Source organism: Giraffa tippelskirchi, chromosome 4 (genome assembly GCF_054371585.1).
Source record: "Giraffa tippelskirchi isolate mGirTip1 chromosome 4, T2T-mGirTip1v1.2.pri, whole genome shotgun sequence".
Classification (NCBI taxonomy): Eukaryota; Metazoa; Chordata; class Mammalia; order Artiodactyla; family Giraffidae; genus Giraffa; species Giraffa tippelskirchi.
The window spans coordinates 133,613,588-133,628,849 of NC_137278.1; the positions used below are offsets into that span (position 1 = coordinate 133,613,588).

Genomic DNA, 15,262 nt, shown 5'->3' on the forward strand with positions numbered 1-15,262 from the left:
GCTCACGGAGGGCAGAGCTTGCCTGGCCCCATGGACGGCAGTCCTGGACAGTCTATACTGGGCAGTCTCCCAGGAGAGAGTGCGGTGGTTGATTCCAAGTCAAGATGGTTGCAGCGCGGTTGGAGCGCTTGGCAAGTGAAGACTGGACCTGTGGGTGGGGCCGGGGCGGGGCCTGTTCGGGGGCAGGGCATGCGAGGGGCGGGGCCAGGTGCTGGGTTGTCTCCGCTTGTCAAAAGGCAGCCGCGGAGCCCGGGGCGCCGGGAGCGCGGAGCAGCGTGCCCACCCGCAGGACCAGGTGCGCACCCGGGAGTGGCGGAGCGGGGGGTCCCAGGATCGGGATTAGGTGGCGCAGGGTTGGGGGCTTCGGGAGTTCCGGACCTCAGTGCCCCGGAACAAGCACTAGAGTCTGGGCAAACTTGGCGACTGAGAACTGGGCTGTCGTGCCATGAGGCTGGGGCACTGAGGGGATCCTGAGGTCTGAGAAAGACCTGAAGTTCGTGCCATGCTGGCACGGGGAGCGGCGAGTTCCTCGGGGCTCAAACAGCCGAACGCAGAAGTGCTCCTCCGGCAGAGCGCTCCGCACTTGAGCAATAAGCGTTTGCGTCGTTCCCCGGTCTGGGCGCCTTGGCGTCAGTGGGAGGAATGAGACAGCGAAGGATTGGCTCTCGGAGGTGCTGAGGTCTTCTGGGGGTGGGGTGTGTGTAGCCTTGTTATGTTGTAGGGCCCATGTATGGTCACCGTGATGATGGAGTTGGATCTTTTAAGTGGAGTTTTTTTCTTTTTTCCTTGACTTAGAAAGCAAAAAACAAAAAACCTACCGATTATTTTAGATCTGGTTGACCCTAGTGCACTGGGCTTACTTTTTCAAGAAATCCCTTTCATAGATGTCCAGATGAACTCGGGAGACAAGCATCTAACTGAGGAGGGGGCTCAAGGAGTATTTTCTACTGGAGGAGTTAGGAGCCTCACATCTGTGGGTGGTGGGTGGAGAGGGTTTCAGGAGAAGTATGTAGGAGGGAACATCATATGATTTCCAGGGAGCAGTTGGACACTGTCCCCTCCCCACCATGGACCACTGAGACGGAGACCCAGGCTGCCTGCTCAGGGAGAGTCCTGGGTCTGTGAGCTCAGGCCCTTCCTGCATCTCCTCTTCCTCCTCTTCCTCCTCTGTGCGGTGAGTGAGTCAGCCTCCTGTCTGGGCTCAGTTGCAGCCAGAGGGGCCAGAGCCCAGGCAAGCAGTTGGGCAGGCATTTTCTGAGCATTGCAAAAGCTCTCCTGGGCAGAGTTCAGCTCTGCGCCAGCTCCCTGCTGGAAGCCGGTGGTGGCCAGTCCTGAAGGGGACACAGCACCACAGTGATTATGGGATGGCTATGGTATGACTCCAGAATGGGTTAACAGTGAAGGGACTGTGGCTTTGTGGTAAATCCACATCTCTAATTCTTCTCGGATCAGGAGGTGCATCCCAGCATTGCAGACTTTTCCAGCCCTTCATTCCATGTTTGCCTAGTGATCTCATTAGCTGCCTGTGTCTCTTAGTGGGATGGCTATGCACAAGAAATCAGGGAAGATTCTGAGAAGAGAGAAGCCATGGTGTTGGCAAAGGTTTTAAGTTGGGCTGGGAAATAGGGGTGGTTTGCTGAGGTGGAAATGGATTATCTGGACACTGGTGCTTCAACTCTATAAACCAAGAGTGTCATGTTTGGGGAAGACCTTCCCCATCGCATGCTTGTCAAAGTGCTGGAGGAGACTGTAGGTCCTTCTGAAATGATGTCAGACCAGGAGGTTGTTACTAAGACTTCACATTTCTCTCTGACTTTTGTTTTGGGTGCTTCAGATCCTTGGGCAGAAGTAGGAGCCCCAGAGCTCATTCCCCGCCCCACCCCACCCCACTCAGTAGCCTCTCTGGACCCATTTGAGGAGAATCCATAGCCAGGCCATGGGGCTGACTCAAACTGCAGAAAGCTGGGGAATTCACAGTGTGTGCTCTGGCTGGGTCCCATGGCTTCAGTTTGGCTGTCACTCATCAACCACGACTTGGACCCTTTCCAGGGTAATGGATAAGAAAGGAGGGAAGAGAAAAGGCATAAGAAAAGAGGAGAGCGGGAGAAGGAAGAAGGGGAAGAAGAGGGCTAAGAAGTTTTTCTGACTTCTCACAGCTTTTCAGCCAAGGCTGTCACTTAATTTGAATAAATATTGTAGGAAGTCTGATGGTGTGTGAGGTGCCCTGATTACTTGTGTTTGTGATTTCTCAGTCTTCTTTCCCTATTTGACCTCAGAATTAATCTCCTTTGGAGACTGAATCCCAGAGGAAACAGAAGTCCAAGAGGTCCAAGAGGTCTTCTTGGACTCCCACCCTCTACTCCCAGAGCAAATGGCCAGTGCCAATGCCAGTGCCTTCCACATTTGGAGGAAAGCCCGGGGCTTCATGAGCCAGACCAAGACAGGAGAAGGACTTGCAGTTGTTCATTTCTTTACCCCACATGCTAAGAAGACAGCGGCCGTCCTGCCTGAGAACCAGAGTTTCTCTACTAGAAACCAGCAGGTGCCTATGTCCAGCATGTGGTTTCCAGTGGCCAGAGAGCCAGAGTCATGAGCACCTGGAGGTCTGAGCTAGGATGGCTCTCCAGTGTGTTGCTAACAGGATGAGCTATAGGAGCTCCAGCTTTCCATTTGTCACTGTTTATGTGGGCTTCCCTGGTGGCTCAGATGGTAAAGAAACTACCTGCAATGCAGGGAACCCAGCTTTGATCCCTGGGTGGGGAAGGTCCCCTGGAAGAGGAAATGACTACCCACTCCAATATTCTTGTCTGGGAAATCCCATAGACAGAGGAACCTGGCGAGCTACAGTCCATGAGATTGCAAAGGTTCAGACGTGACTGAATGACTAACACTTTCACTTTTCTTTCATGTGTGTTTTGGCTGCAGGAAAAGACAAGTAACCAAATGATAAGATTTGCTTCAGAGCTTCTTGTGTGCCCTGCATGGTACTAGGTCCTCTGAGGGAGGACAGGGAGCAGAGCCCACCAGACTGGGCCTCCTCCCCCTAGACGGTCTGAGCTCAGGCTGGACAGTGTGTCCTGGGCTCTCCCTCCACTAGTGTCCTTTTCTCAGGGGATCCAGCTGGGCAGAAGCCAGCCTGGCTGTCGCTTGGGACCGGTATGGTCTTGACACTTCTAGTTACACTTTGCTCTGATTCCCCATTGACCTTCTGTGTCAGTCCCCTCTTGGATGTGCTAGAGAGAGTGACTGTATAATTTATTGCCCAAACTGGGAGCGAAAGAGGTGAGATGACTAGTTCTGTCAGGACAATAGACATAAACCCAAGTTGTTCAGGACAAATTGGAACATTAAGGCATTCTAGCGAACCCCACCACAGACCCAGTGGAGGTCACGGTGTTGAAGGAAAGACAGGTGAGTGTGGGTTTAATGAGGAGAAGATGGGGGTGGGGCTTAATGATAAAGGGAAGTTGGGGGTAACCTGCAATGTGGTGTTACCGCCAAGGGCAGTCTCTCCCTGAGGGCGGGACTGTTCCTCGCTCCCCCCTTTCCGGACTAGCCTTCCATTCACTCCGTTTCCCTTCCCCGTGACTTTCCTACACCCTTGACTTGTGACCGGCCTCACCATTGGTTTTCCTGCCCCACCCCTACCTCAGACAGGGACAGGAAGGCCTGCCAACTCCCTTTTGGGTGCCTCTGGGGGAACTGGGATTTATCCTGGAGCCAAGACCCAGCCTCACGCTTCCTCTTCCCTCTTCCCCCAAGTCTGTAGCCTCTTCATTCTGTCCATGCATCTTCCCAGACCTCCAGGGGCCACGCCGCCTGGCAGGAAAGCTCAGCATTAATGCAGGTAGACAACCAGAAAGGGAAGGGTAGTCAAACCTTGCCCACGTGGATACAGGGCACAGGGCACTTGTAATCAGGTTCCCAGGATATAGTAAGCGAAGTGGAGGTAGGAGCCGAGAGAAGCCACAGAGCAGGAGATGGAGTCGGGTCCCCTGGACGCTGGAGTTTGACTCTCAGCAGGTCTGACAATTGAGGAAATGGTCCAGGGTGGGGACAGACTGTTCTTGCTCAACCCAGACTAAAGGCGTTTGTGGCAGCCGCTGCATCCTGACATGGTGACATGTGGAAGAGAAACCGCCTTCCCTTCTGAGTCCTGGGTCCTTGTGGTCCAGTTGTTCAGGGTGAGTTCCCTGGGGAACCCCCAGAGGTTCAGCCTAAGAGTGACGGGGATGTGGGGGTGGAGCCTCCTTGATGACTGTGTGTAATGACTGTCTACTGTGGCAGGAAGGAAGTCATTCTCATCATTGGTAAATGAAAAGGGCAGGTGAAGACCTCGTGGGAAGTCTTACCCTTTGAAACAACTTGTGGGGAGGGGAGAGGAGAGACCTTCTGGGGTGGCAGGGGTGGCAGGCTGGTGGGTACCTGGCAGGAGCCAGAGGCAGAAATAGCAGACTCTCGAGGAGTCTGAGCATGTGTCATGCCTTTGCAAACCTGCTGGGCAGGTCCCGTGCCAAGGAATAGACTGAGCAGTGTTCCCAGAACCAGATGCCACACAAAGTCCCCATTCTGCACAGGGGAGAGCCCTGGTCCTGAGCAGGGCGTTGGCAGCCACACTGGCGGGAAAGTGGAGTATGGGCAGCATCCTGGGAAGCTGCTCCTCTCACTGGCCTTCTGAGGGCAGGTGTGACTTTCCAGGCCCTGTGGGGCTCCCATGAGGCCCAGAGCTCTGCTAGTGAGATGTTCAGTGTGTGCCACCTGCTGGCACTGAGGCTGTAGCTCCAGGAACAGCGGTACCAGGTGGGGCACAGCATGGCCTCCCAGACCTGCCACAGCCTGTGACGTGGGAACCGCAACCAGGTTCCGTTTACAGATGGGAGACCATGGCTCAGGGAAGTTGAGCCAAGGTGACACAGCTGGGGAGTGGGAGAGTCAGGAGCCCCACTGGGTCTGTCTTACCCTCTGGGCACCCTGACACCTCTGTTCTCAGCAGGCAGCCATAGGTGTTTGGGGCCTGCCTCGCACATCGTACGTAGGCCTGCAGAAATGTTCCTGAGAGGCAGGTTTGGACTTACACACCAGTTTGAAGGAGGTGACCTGGGAGTGAGTTCAGTCTGCCTAAAGGTTACTCTGGGGATAGTGGTCTCTCAGAAGTCCCCCTCTGCTAGACCCTCAGACCTTGGTGCCTGTCCCACTTTCTTAGGTTCCTTGCTTGGGTAAAAATAGCAGACAAGAACCTGTATGGAGAGATTGTATGGATAAAACAAGACTTGTATGATCTGGAAGGCAAATAAACTCAATTTCAAACAAGTCACTTTATTGATGACCATCTAAGTGCTAAGTCTGCCAAGGAAGAAGAGGCCATTGTCCCATAGGTCAGCTGGGAGCTAGTCTCCCTTTGTTTACCTCTTCCTCTCCTGGCTATCCCTTAAGGAACACTCCTGAACCTACACACCTGGAAAGAGAATTGGATTCCAGCCTCATCTGACAGCTTCTGCCAGACACTGTGCTGATTACTCTCCTTGTCTCCTTTCATCTTCCCAGCTTTTCTAACTTTTCTTTGGATTAAGTTACTAGTACAGTAAGACCCCTACATTCTAATGAGTTCTGTTCTGAGAACACATCAAGTCCAATTTGTCTGTAAGCCCAACAAAGTTTGCCTAGGTACCTAACTAAAAACAATCAGCTGTATTGCACCGTACTATAATAGGTTTATAATACTTTTCACACAAATAATATATAAAAAACAAACAAATACAAAATATAAAGAAAACCTTTTTAATCTTACAGTGCAATACCTTGAAAAGTACAGTAGTCCAGTACAATGGCTTGCTGGCATACAGGGACTGGCATCGAGTGAACAGGTAAGAAGAGTTACCAACTAGAGGAGGGAGAGGAGGTGGGAGATGGTAGAGCTGAAGGATCATCAACAATAGGAGATGGAGGGCAAGCTACAACTCCAGTCAAGCCTGATATGACTGGATATACAAATACATGTTCTAATCTTTGAAAGTTCACAACTTGAAGGTTTGAATGTAGGGGACTTACTGTATTCTCTCCAGCATGTATATGGAAAACCAAGCTTTAAAGTAAAGATGCAGTAACCTATCCCATACTGTAAAGTTTACCCATGATTACCGTTCTATGGGCTTCCCAGGTGGTGCTAGCGGTAAAGAAGCCTCCTATCAATGCAGGAGATGTTAGAACCTCAGGTTCAATCCCTGGGTAGGGAAGATCGCCTGGAGGAGGACATGGCAACCTGCTCCAGTATTCTTGTTTGGAGAATCCCATGAACAAAGGAACCTGGAGGGCTACAGTCCATAGGGTCACAAAGACTCAGACACGACTGAAGCGACTTAGCATGCACGCAGGCACTGCTCTACACTGTGTGCCGGTGTTGGGCCTGGCTGTGCAAACCACTCCAAGCACCGGAGCCCGAGACAGTAGGAAACACTCAACCTGTCCTTCAGTGGGATTCTCAGAGTTTCTTGATAAATGACTGAACTCTCAGGTAGTGTTATTAGCAACCTGGTAGGACAGGAGAAACACTGGATTTGAGTTAGACACACTTGGGTTTAAATTCCGGCTTTGTCACTTTGTAGCTCGTGACCTTGGGCATGTTTCTTGGTCTCTCTGAATCTAAGTTTCCTTTTCTGTAAACTGGAATGAGAGTAACTCCCTTGCAGAGTCGTGTGAGGATTACAGATGATACAAGCCAAGCACTTGGCATGAAGTAAGCCCTGGAAGAGAGAGTGTGTGCAGACACTCAGTAGATATGCACTGAGGTTTACCTACCATGTGCCAGGCACTATGCAAGACACTGGCGATTTAACAGTGCAAAGAAAAGACTCTTGCAATTGTTTTAAATTTACTAGACCAGAAACTCATCATTGTGAGAGGACGTTTTAGAATCCAGGAATGGCTAAACTCAGACTGAGTAACTTGATTTCTCTTTCTGTCATTTCTTAGCTGATGAGCTTAGAAAAGTTGTTTAGCTTCTCTGGGGCTCAGAGTCTTATTTTTTTAAACTAAATATATCATATACACAAGAGTACAAGTAGTCCTATGTATAGATTAAAGAATAGTGTAATATATGTGGTACCTACCACCCAGGTTTGAAGTGGAACAATTTCAGAACCTTAAAACTCACTTTCCTCTTCCCTTTTACATCCCCTTCCTCACTGTACCCCACAGCGAAACTAATATGAATTTTAATTAATGTGTCCTTGCTTTCCTTCTCAAGTTATCATCTGTTTGTTTTACAAACAATGTATTGTTCAGCTTTATGACTTTTGAGTTTACATACATGTGTGTTATCTGTGTTGCACTTTTTTTCACTCAGTATCATGTTTCTGAGGTTCATCCATGTCGAAGCACACAGATATGTTGATTAGTTTTCACCACAGCGTCATACTCCGTTAAGAATATGCTGCAATTTTTATCTTTCCTCTTGTTGATGAACATTTGGGCTCTTTCCAGTTTGGGGCTATTATGATCAGCTAATACTGCTGGGCGGAGAAGGCAATGGCACCCCACTCCAGTACTCTTGCCTGGAAAATCCCATGGATGGAGGAGCCTGGTAGGCTGCAGTCCATGGGGTAGCTAGGAGTCAGAGACAACTGAGCGACTTCACTTTCATTTTTCGCTTTCATGCATTGGAGAAGGAAATGGCAACCCACTCCGGTGTTCTTGCCTGGAGAATCCCAGAGATGGTGGATTCAGCCCTGTTGGGCTGCCATCTATGGGGTCGCACAGAATCAGACACGACTAAAGCGACTTAGCAGCAGCAGCAGCAATACTGCTGGGAAGATGCTTGGTTGTCTTCTGGTGTGTGTGTAGGCATTTCTCTAGGGCACATGGCATTCCATGTTTGACATTACTCTACAGCACCAGCTGTCTTCCACACTGGTTGTACCAAAAACACTCCTTTAAGTAGTAGGTAAAAGTTCCTATTGTTCTCCATCCTTTTTAACACTTGATATAATCTTCATTTCTAAAAGGAAGAAGTTACACTAGGTGAGCTTCCAAAGTCCCTTTCAGCTATAGTAATTGTATCATTTTCAACCTAAGGACCTGGTTTCTGGCTTATGCATATGCTTGTCTGATGTGTTGTGCACAGGTGGTCCTGTAAATGCCACAGCCTGACTCTGAGAGCCCCATGCAGTGTCCCCAGGTGCAGCTGAAGCCCTTCCTCACTGGGCTTCCACCAACAGTAGGGGATGGATCCCACGGCTCCACATCCTCCCCACTACTTGGGGTTTTGTTCACTTCAACCAAAGGCTGATGTCAGGGCTGAGAACATACCAGATGCTCAGTTAATACCTCCTGAATTGCCTTCCTGCCAAGTGGATTGGGAGGGATGGATATTTTCCCTGAGCACTGATTTTAAGAACAAGACGTGGAAGTATCAGAATCGTGTGTGTGCTAGCTAAGCAGAGCACATGGGGCTGGGAACAGTGGTGGGATTTACGAGTGTCTCAGGCTTCTTGATCATTTAAAGACTCCAACTGAAGTGAATCGAAGTTAATAGTCTCCACTGACCAACTGTTCAGAGTCTGGCCTTGTTCTTTGACTCTCTAACTTGTCCGATTGGAGAGCAGAGAGTATCTGGAAGATGAATTGAAGAGAGCAGAGGCAGTGCCATGTGGAAAGGAGCAGAATGCCCACAGAGAACCCCTTCCCCTTCCAAGGGTTGAATATTTTGCCTGGGGGAGGATGCGTGCTGGTATTAGATGTACTCAGTGTCCTGGCAGCTATATAAACAGCCAGCTGCCCACCCACCCAGCCACCCACGGAACAAAAGAATGTGGCTGGTTGGGCAGTTGCATGGGCCACCCCAGCCCACAATCCTGTAATTACCCATCTAGTCTGTGCCTGTCAGCTCCAGGGACAGGCGGGTGCCTGCGCCCTGGGCCTAATCTTGGTCACCAGGCCCAGGCTGGGCTCCGTGGCAGGGCCCCACCTATCCGCAGCCACCCCCACCCCCAGCCCTCCCCAAATGTCTCTCTCAACATCAACCTTTGAACTTTTTGAGTCTAACATATTATATAATTGCTGATAATCATAATAAACCAAAAGGTTACTATAACTTAATACGTTCCAGGCACTGGGTTAAATGTCTTTCGTGCATCTTCTCATGTATATGCCTCAATAATCCTATGAGGTAGGTAATATTGTTATCCCCACTATACAGATGAGGAAACTGAGTTCCAGCAAGTTAAGGGGCTAAATTTCTTGCCCCAAACCATCAAACTTCCAAGTCAGAGCTAGAACTTAAATTCAGGTCTTTCTAAGACCCAGCGTGTGGTCGTTCTTCCCCTGCCCACCACCTTTCCTGCACAGGGTCCTGTCTCCCCAAGCTCAGACTCCTCCTTCTCCTCCCCTTCCCTCCCCTCCCTGTCTGAGGAGGGCTCGAAAGAGGCAGCAGGGGGTGCCAGTGGAGGGTGAATGGGACAGTTCCAGGCTAGCCAGAGTGATGCTGGAAAACACCTTCGGGGCAGAGTTCTTTGTTCCAGAAGACTCTGAATTTCCGGACTTCTGCCAGAGGTGGGAAGTTACTTCTGCCCAGCCTATCTGGCAAGTGTGCCAACTTCTTGGGTGCCCTGTTAAGAAGTGGGGGATGGGCTGCCTCAGGTAAAATTCCATTGTAGTGAACGCCATCTGCGATCTGAATGGCTTTGTTGAAATGGGATTGTGTTAACCTGGGTGTAGTGGAAGAACTTGTATATGAGAAACTGGAGGTGAAATGGAGTTAATTTCCCCCTTAGTGTCTCTCAGTAAGGCTCTGGGAGGGTGTAGAGCCTAGACAGAGAAGAGTCAGATGCATTCCAGCTCTCCTTTGAAAGCCACGCTCCCCAGTAGTAGGGCAGGGCTGGGAGGGGACGAGGCTGTGACTGTTCAGTTATCCATTCACCCCATTGTGCTGTGAGCCCTAGAGAACAGATCTGAAGCCCATCTCCGAGGTGTCATCACTCCACACGACACCTAAGATACCTAACTCATCACAGACATGCTCAATAGTTTATTGGGTGGAAATATGTTTGTAGGTAGACTGGATCCCTTAAGCTAAAAAGGACAGTTGAAGGACAATTGCTTCATGTGACTAAAACATGAGATGAATCCTTCCAGTTATTGAGCAGTTTGCATAATAACAAACACTAACACTTACTGAGAAGGAGCTACTCACCAGGTTCTGTGCTGAGCACTTTACACGCATCATCTCATTTAACCCTCACAGACAAATGAGGTAGGCATTGCTATTTTTCTCATTGGATAGGTGAGGGAACAGAAGCTTAGAGAGCCCAGGTCATTGGCTCTGGTCACACCGCTGGCAAGGAGGGAAGGCAGGGTTTGTACCCAGGCAGGCTGCCTGGGCTTCTCTGGTGGCTCAGATGGTAAAGAATCTGCCTGCAATGCAGGAAACCGGGGTGTGACCCCTGGGTCTGGAAGATCCCCTGAAGAAGGGATTGGCTACCCTCTCCAGTATTCTTGTCTGGAGAACGCCATGGACAGAGGAACTTGGTGGGCTACAGTCCATAGGGTTGCAAAGAGTTGGGCACGATGGAGAGACTAACACACAGGCTGCCTCCCAGAACCTCTTTGCTCAACTATCTCTCTGACCATAGAGCTCAGCTGTCACTGGGGGCTGCTTCCAGGGATCAGGGCCAGGTGGGTAACAGCGAGAGCAAACCCTGGTGGGATGGAGTGGAGGGCACAAGCCTGGTCTAGAGAGGCAACCCCACTTCAGGCCAGCAGGTTGCCTGGAATTGCAGAACAGTGTGGCCAAAATGTCCCTTTTTTCTTTTTTTTTTAATAGGAAGCTGGACACCCAGATTTTTTTCCAAAGTGAAATCTCTATGTTTTTAAACATTGATGAGTGACTTAAAAGTGTATACTCACTGGTGGTGATGGGGAGGAGGGTGATAAACCAAACTCATCTGTGGTCAGGTTTAGCTTCCTGTGTATCCTCTGGTAGTTTCTTTTAACAGATGACTGTTACATGGAGGGGGACTAGGAAAGCCCTAACGTGCACAGAATTCATTACTAATGCCATGAGTGATCCCTCTCCATGGGTACAGTCCCATTGCATGAAAATACTTCACATTGCAGATGGCTTCTTTCTGGAGAGTAATAATGAAATCTTTCCATCTGATAGGCCTTGAATGAATCCTCCCCTTTCCTCCCTATCTTTCTCCCTCTCTCCTTCCTTTTTCCCTCCTTCCTCCCTTGCTCTGTCTTCCCAGTCAGATATTTTCCTATAGATATTAGAAGGAAAGTTCAATGTAGAGAAAACAAAGGTTTTCTTTTCTTAATGGTCAAAGAAAAGATCTTGAGGCCAAGAAAAGTGGCATTTGGGGGTTGGGCTTGGCAGTCAATGAATGATGCTTATCAAGCCTGGTCTGAAACCCTACCAGCACTGAGGCTCTCCTGGGCTGTGAGGACGTCATGCTGCTTGCTCTCTTGTGACCTCATGGAGAAGGGCTCACTCTCCACATGTTACACTTCAGAATGTTTTCACAGCCTTCCTGAAGTGATGGGACCTGATGCCATGATCTTAGTTTTCTGAATGTTGAGTTTTAAGCCAACTTTTTCACTGTCCTCTTTCACTTTCATCAAGAGGCTCTTTAGTTCTTCACTTCCTGCCCATAAGTGTGGTGTCATGTGCATATCTGAGGTTATTGATATTTTTCTGGCAATCTCGATTCCAGCTTGTGCTTCATCCAGCCCAGCGTTTCTCATGATGTACTCTGCATAGAAGTTAAATAAGCAGGGTGACAATATACAATGTTGATGTACTCCTTTCCTGATGTGGAACCAGTCAGTTGTTCCATGTCCAGTTCTACCTGTTGCTTCTTGACCTGAATACAGATTTCTCAGGAGGCAGGTCAGGTGGTCTGGTACTCCCATCTCTTTAAGAATTTTCCAGTTTTTTGTGATCCACACAGTCAAAGGCTTTGGCATAGTCAGTGAAGCAGAAGTAGATGTTTTTCTGGAATTCTCTTGCTTTTTCGATGATCCAACGGATGTTGGCAATTTGATCTCTGGTTCCTCTGCCTTTTCTAAATCCAGCTTGAACATCTGGAAGTTCATGGTACACGTACTGTTGAAGCCTGGCTTGGAGAATTTTCAGTAATACTTTCCTAGCGTGTGAGATGAGTGCAATTGTGTGGTATTGTGAGCATTCTTTGGCATTGCCTTTCTTTGGGATTGGAATGAAAACCGACCTTTTCCAGTCCTGTGGCCACTGCTGAGTTTTCCAAATTTGCTGCCATTTTGAGTGCAGCACTTTCACAGCATCATCATTTAGGATTTGAAATAGCTCAACTGGAATTCCATCACCTCCACTAGCTTTGTTTGTAGTGATGCTTCCTAAGGCCCACTTGACTTCGCATTCCAGGATGTCTGGGTCTAGGTGAGTGATCACACCATCGTGATTATCTGGGCAGCACTGAATGGCACTCTGTGCAGCAAATCAGTTCCATCTTTGCCCCAGGTACCAAAGAAAATCAAGGAAGAGGAAGATGGCCAAGGGGTAGGGTTGGGGGAGAGAGTTTTAGTTTGGAGAGAGTTCAAGGGTTAGGACAAAGGCTGCTATTTCCTACCACTTTGTGACCCCAGGGAAGAATCCTCCAGTGGTTTGGCCTGAAACAGCGAAGCAAGAGGGTTATCTTCAGTGATAGCTCTAAGGGCTATCAGCAGTGAGCGTGGACTTCTGGACTTGGGGTATGGGCTGGCAGGTGCAGGGGACTTCCTGCACGTGTCCATGGTGTGCGTTGTTTGTGACCATCATGTGTGTGTGTGGCTGATTCCTGGGAACAAGGAAGTGACCTTGTAGACTGGGAGACAGGAGTGAGCTGAACCAGCTGGGGGACACAGGTCTGGGGACCAGGTGGCTGTGTGGTAAGTTAGCTCTCCCTGTGCCTGGCGACCGTACCTGGCTGGACAGATTGATGCATTAAATAAGGATTGGCTGGTGATACGCCGCTGAGTTGTTCACAGCTTCCGTCTGCCCTTGGTGAACCTTTTCTTCTCTCTTTTGGCTTTCTCTCACATTTTCTTATTTAGCTGGGCTGGATTTTCCAGAATTCTCCCCTCTACCTTTCCCTTCCCACACAGTTACTGATGGTCTTCCCAGGGCAAAGAGCCAGTGCAGAGAGGCCCGCTGCCCAGCTGACCCAGGGGTCCCTTCTCCATGAACCATAGGTTAGGAGGCCCGTTTTTAACTTCCTTCACAAAACTCAAGGTCGATTCAGGTTGGAACGGGAATCTGAATGGAGTCTGAAAGTCTTTGGTTGCAAAATACCACTGCAACAATTTAAAATTCCTGGTATTCGAGAGTCAGCGGGTTTACTAGAAGTACGCAGTAGTGGAAAGAATGGAATTTACTTCCGACTGAAATGAGTGTGGTTGGTTGGTTTCTTTCTTCCTGGTGCCCCCTGCTCACCCACCCAGCCATATAGAATTAGTTTCTCTGCCTCCATCATGCTCTTTCCCTTTTGCCTCGAAGACTTTGCTAGCTCGGTATTACCTGCCTGACCTCTCTCTACCCTCTCACCACTATCATGTTACAACTGCGGTCCTTCCTGTCTCAGTTGGGAGGCAGAGAAGTGACATCCTCTAAAGAGCTTCTCTGCCTCTCCAAGGCCAGGCCAGATGCTCCCCCACCTGCTCCCATCACACCTGTGCTTACCTGCATTGCAGCCCAGATCTGAGTTGAAGATTCCTGTCTTTTTCTCCCTGTAGACAGTAAGCTTCATGAGGCTGGGTCTCTGTGCGGCTCACCATGGTGTCCCTGACTCCTTATGTAGGGCTTGCTGTGTAGTCAGTGCTTAAAACCAGGCACAGGTCACCATCAGAGATAAGGCATCAGAGACCAAAACCAACGGCCACCACAGTGTGAGGCCAAGAAGAAATGCCGTGGCCTCCTGGTCTTCCAGTAGGGTCCCCAAGAAGAAGTCTACAGAGCAGGATGGCTGGAATTTTGACCAGACTGAAACTCTGGAAAAGCTCTCTGGAGGACATCATTCTACATGGAAACTAAGGAGCAAGCTGGGGGTGACTAGGCCTGCCCTTGAAAGTAAACGGGAACCTCCCAGCTTGGCCTCTTCCTGAGAAGCCTCCGGAATACAGGAGTGTTCACCTCGCGAATAATGCTGAAGACAGACAGGATGTCTTTGGGTAAATGAGGCTTCCTTGGTAGCTCAGGCGGTAAAGAATCCGCCTGCCAATGCAGGAGACCCAGGTTCGATTCCTGGGTGGGAAAGATCCCCTGAAGAAGGGAATGGCTACCCACTCCAGTATTCTTGCCTGGAGAATTCCATGGGCAGAGGAGCCTGGCAGGCTACAGTCCATGGGGTTGCAAAGAGGCAGACACAACTGAGCGACTAACACATACAAACATGGGACTTGACATGGGACTCGTAGAGAGTTACCCAGCCCTGCCCATCTCAGAGAAGCTGGGGACCCTTGTGGATTTCTGACACAGGCCTCAGAATCTATCCTGGGATCAATGAATGGCTTTCCAGGGCTGCCAAGAGCAGGGGGCAGTCAGGAATCCGGGCCCACTGAATCAGAGCCAGCCCAGTGCCTAGGTTTGGGGCCATGACAGAGCCACAGGCCTCTGCAGCCTTCTGCTGCCTGCAGAGGGGCAGGAGTGGGGGGAGGAAATGCCACTGCCCTGAGAACACACAGGGGATGCCATGGTGTGCTGAGCCAGCGTCCCACTGTGGAGAGAACAGACGCTTGATAAGCCCTGGACGACAGAGAAGGTAGGAAAGAGACTCGGGGTGAGAGAGGAAAAGGACCGGCGATGAGCAGAAGTGATTAGTAATTGGTGGCACCTTGGTAGCCACGGTGTCATCTTCCCTATGGAGGAAAAGTCCAGATGTGTAGCTTAGCTTCTCTGCTTGTCGGGGAGAGAAGAGAGCAACCCATTCTCTCCATCACTAGCAGCCAGATTTCTGGGAGCCACAGCCAATGGGTGGGGTGGTCAGTTTTTTCCCAGTTAAGAAATGTGGCTTTCTGGGCAATGTTTGTTTGGGATTGAGAGCAGACTTCCTGACCTCTCTGGGTCCTGAACTCTTCATGACTGTACTAACAGTAACTGCTGTAATAATGAGAGCAAACATACAAAACTCTGGTGTGCCGGGTGCTGTGTTGAGTGCTGCACAGTCAACTTGGTCCCCGTGACCGCCTGAGACCTGGGAGCGGTCATGTCTCTATTTGTAGATTAGGACACGGGGATGGGCTCAGGGGGAAGCGG

The 15,262-nt window shown here is 49.9% G+C and overlaps 1 protein-coding gene across 2 annotated transcripts in view; it reads left to right on the plus strand.

The window, feature by feature from the left end:
* The first annotated feature begins 244 nt into the window (after window positions 1-244).
* The window catches only part of VDR (vitamin D receptor), a 55,799-nt gene continuing 40,781 nt past the window's right edge, over window positions 245-15,262 (plus strand). For both annotated transcript variants that reach the window (XM_081589127.1, XM_081589126.1), the window contains exon 1: window positions 245-295. The gene's annotated coding sequence lies outside the window, so the exon portion shown is untranslated. The remainder of the gene's footprint in view (window positions 296-15,262) is intronic.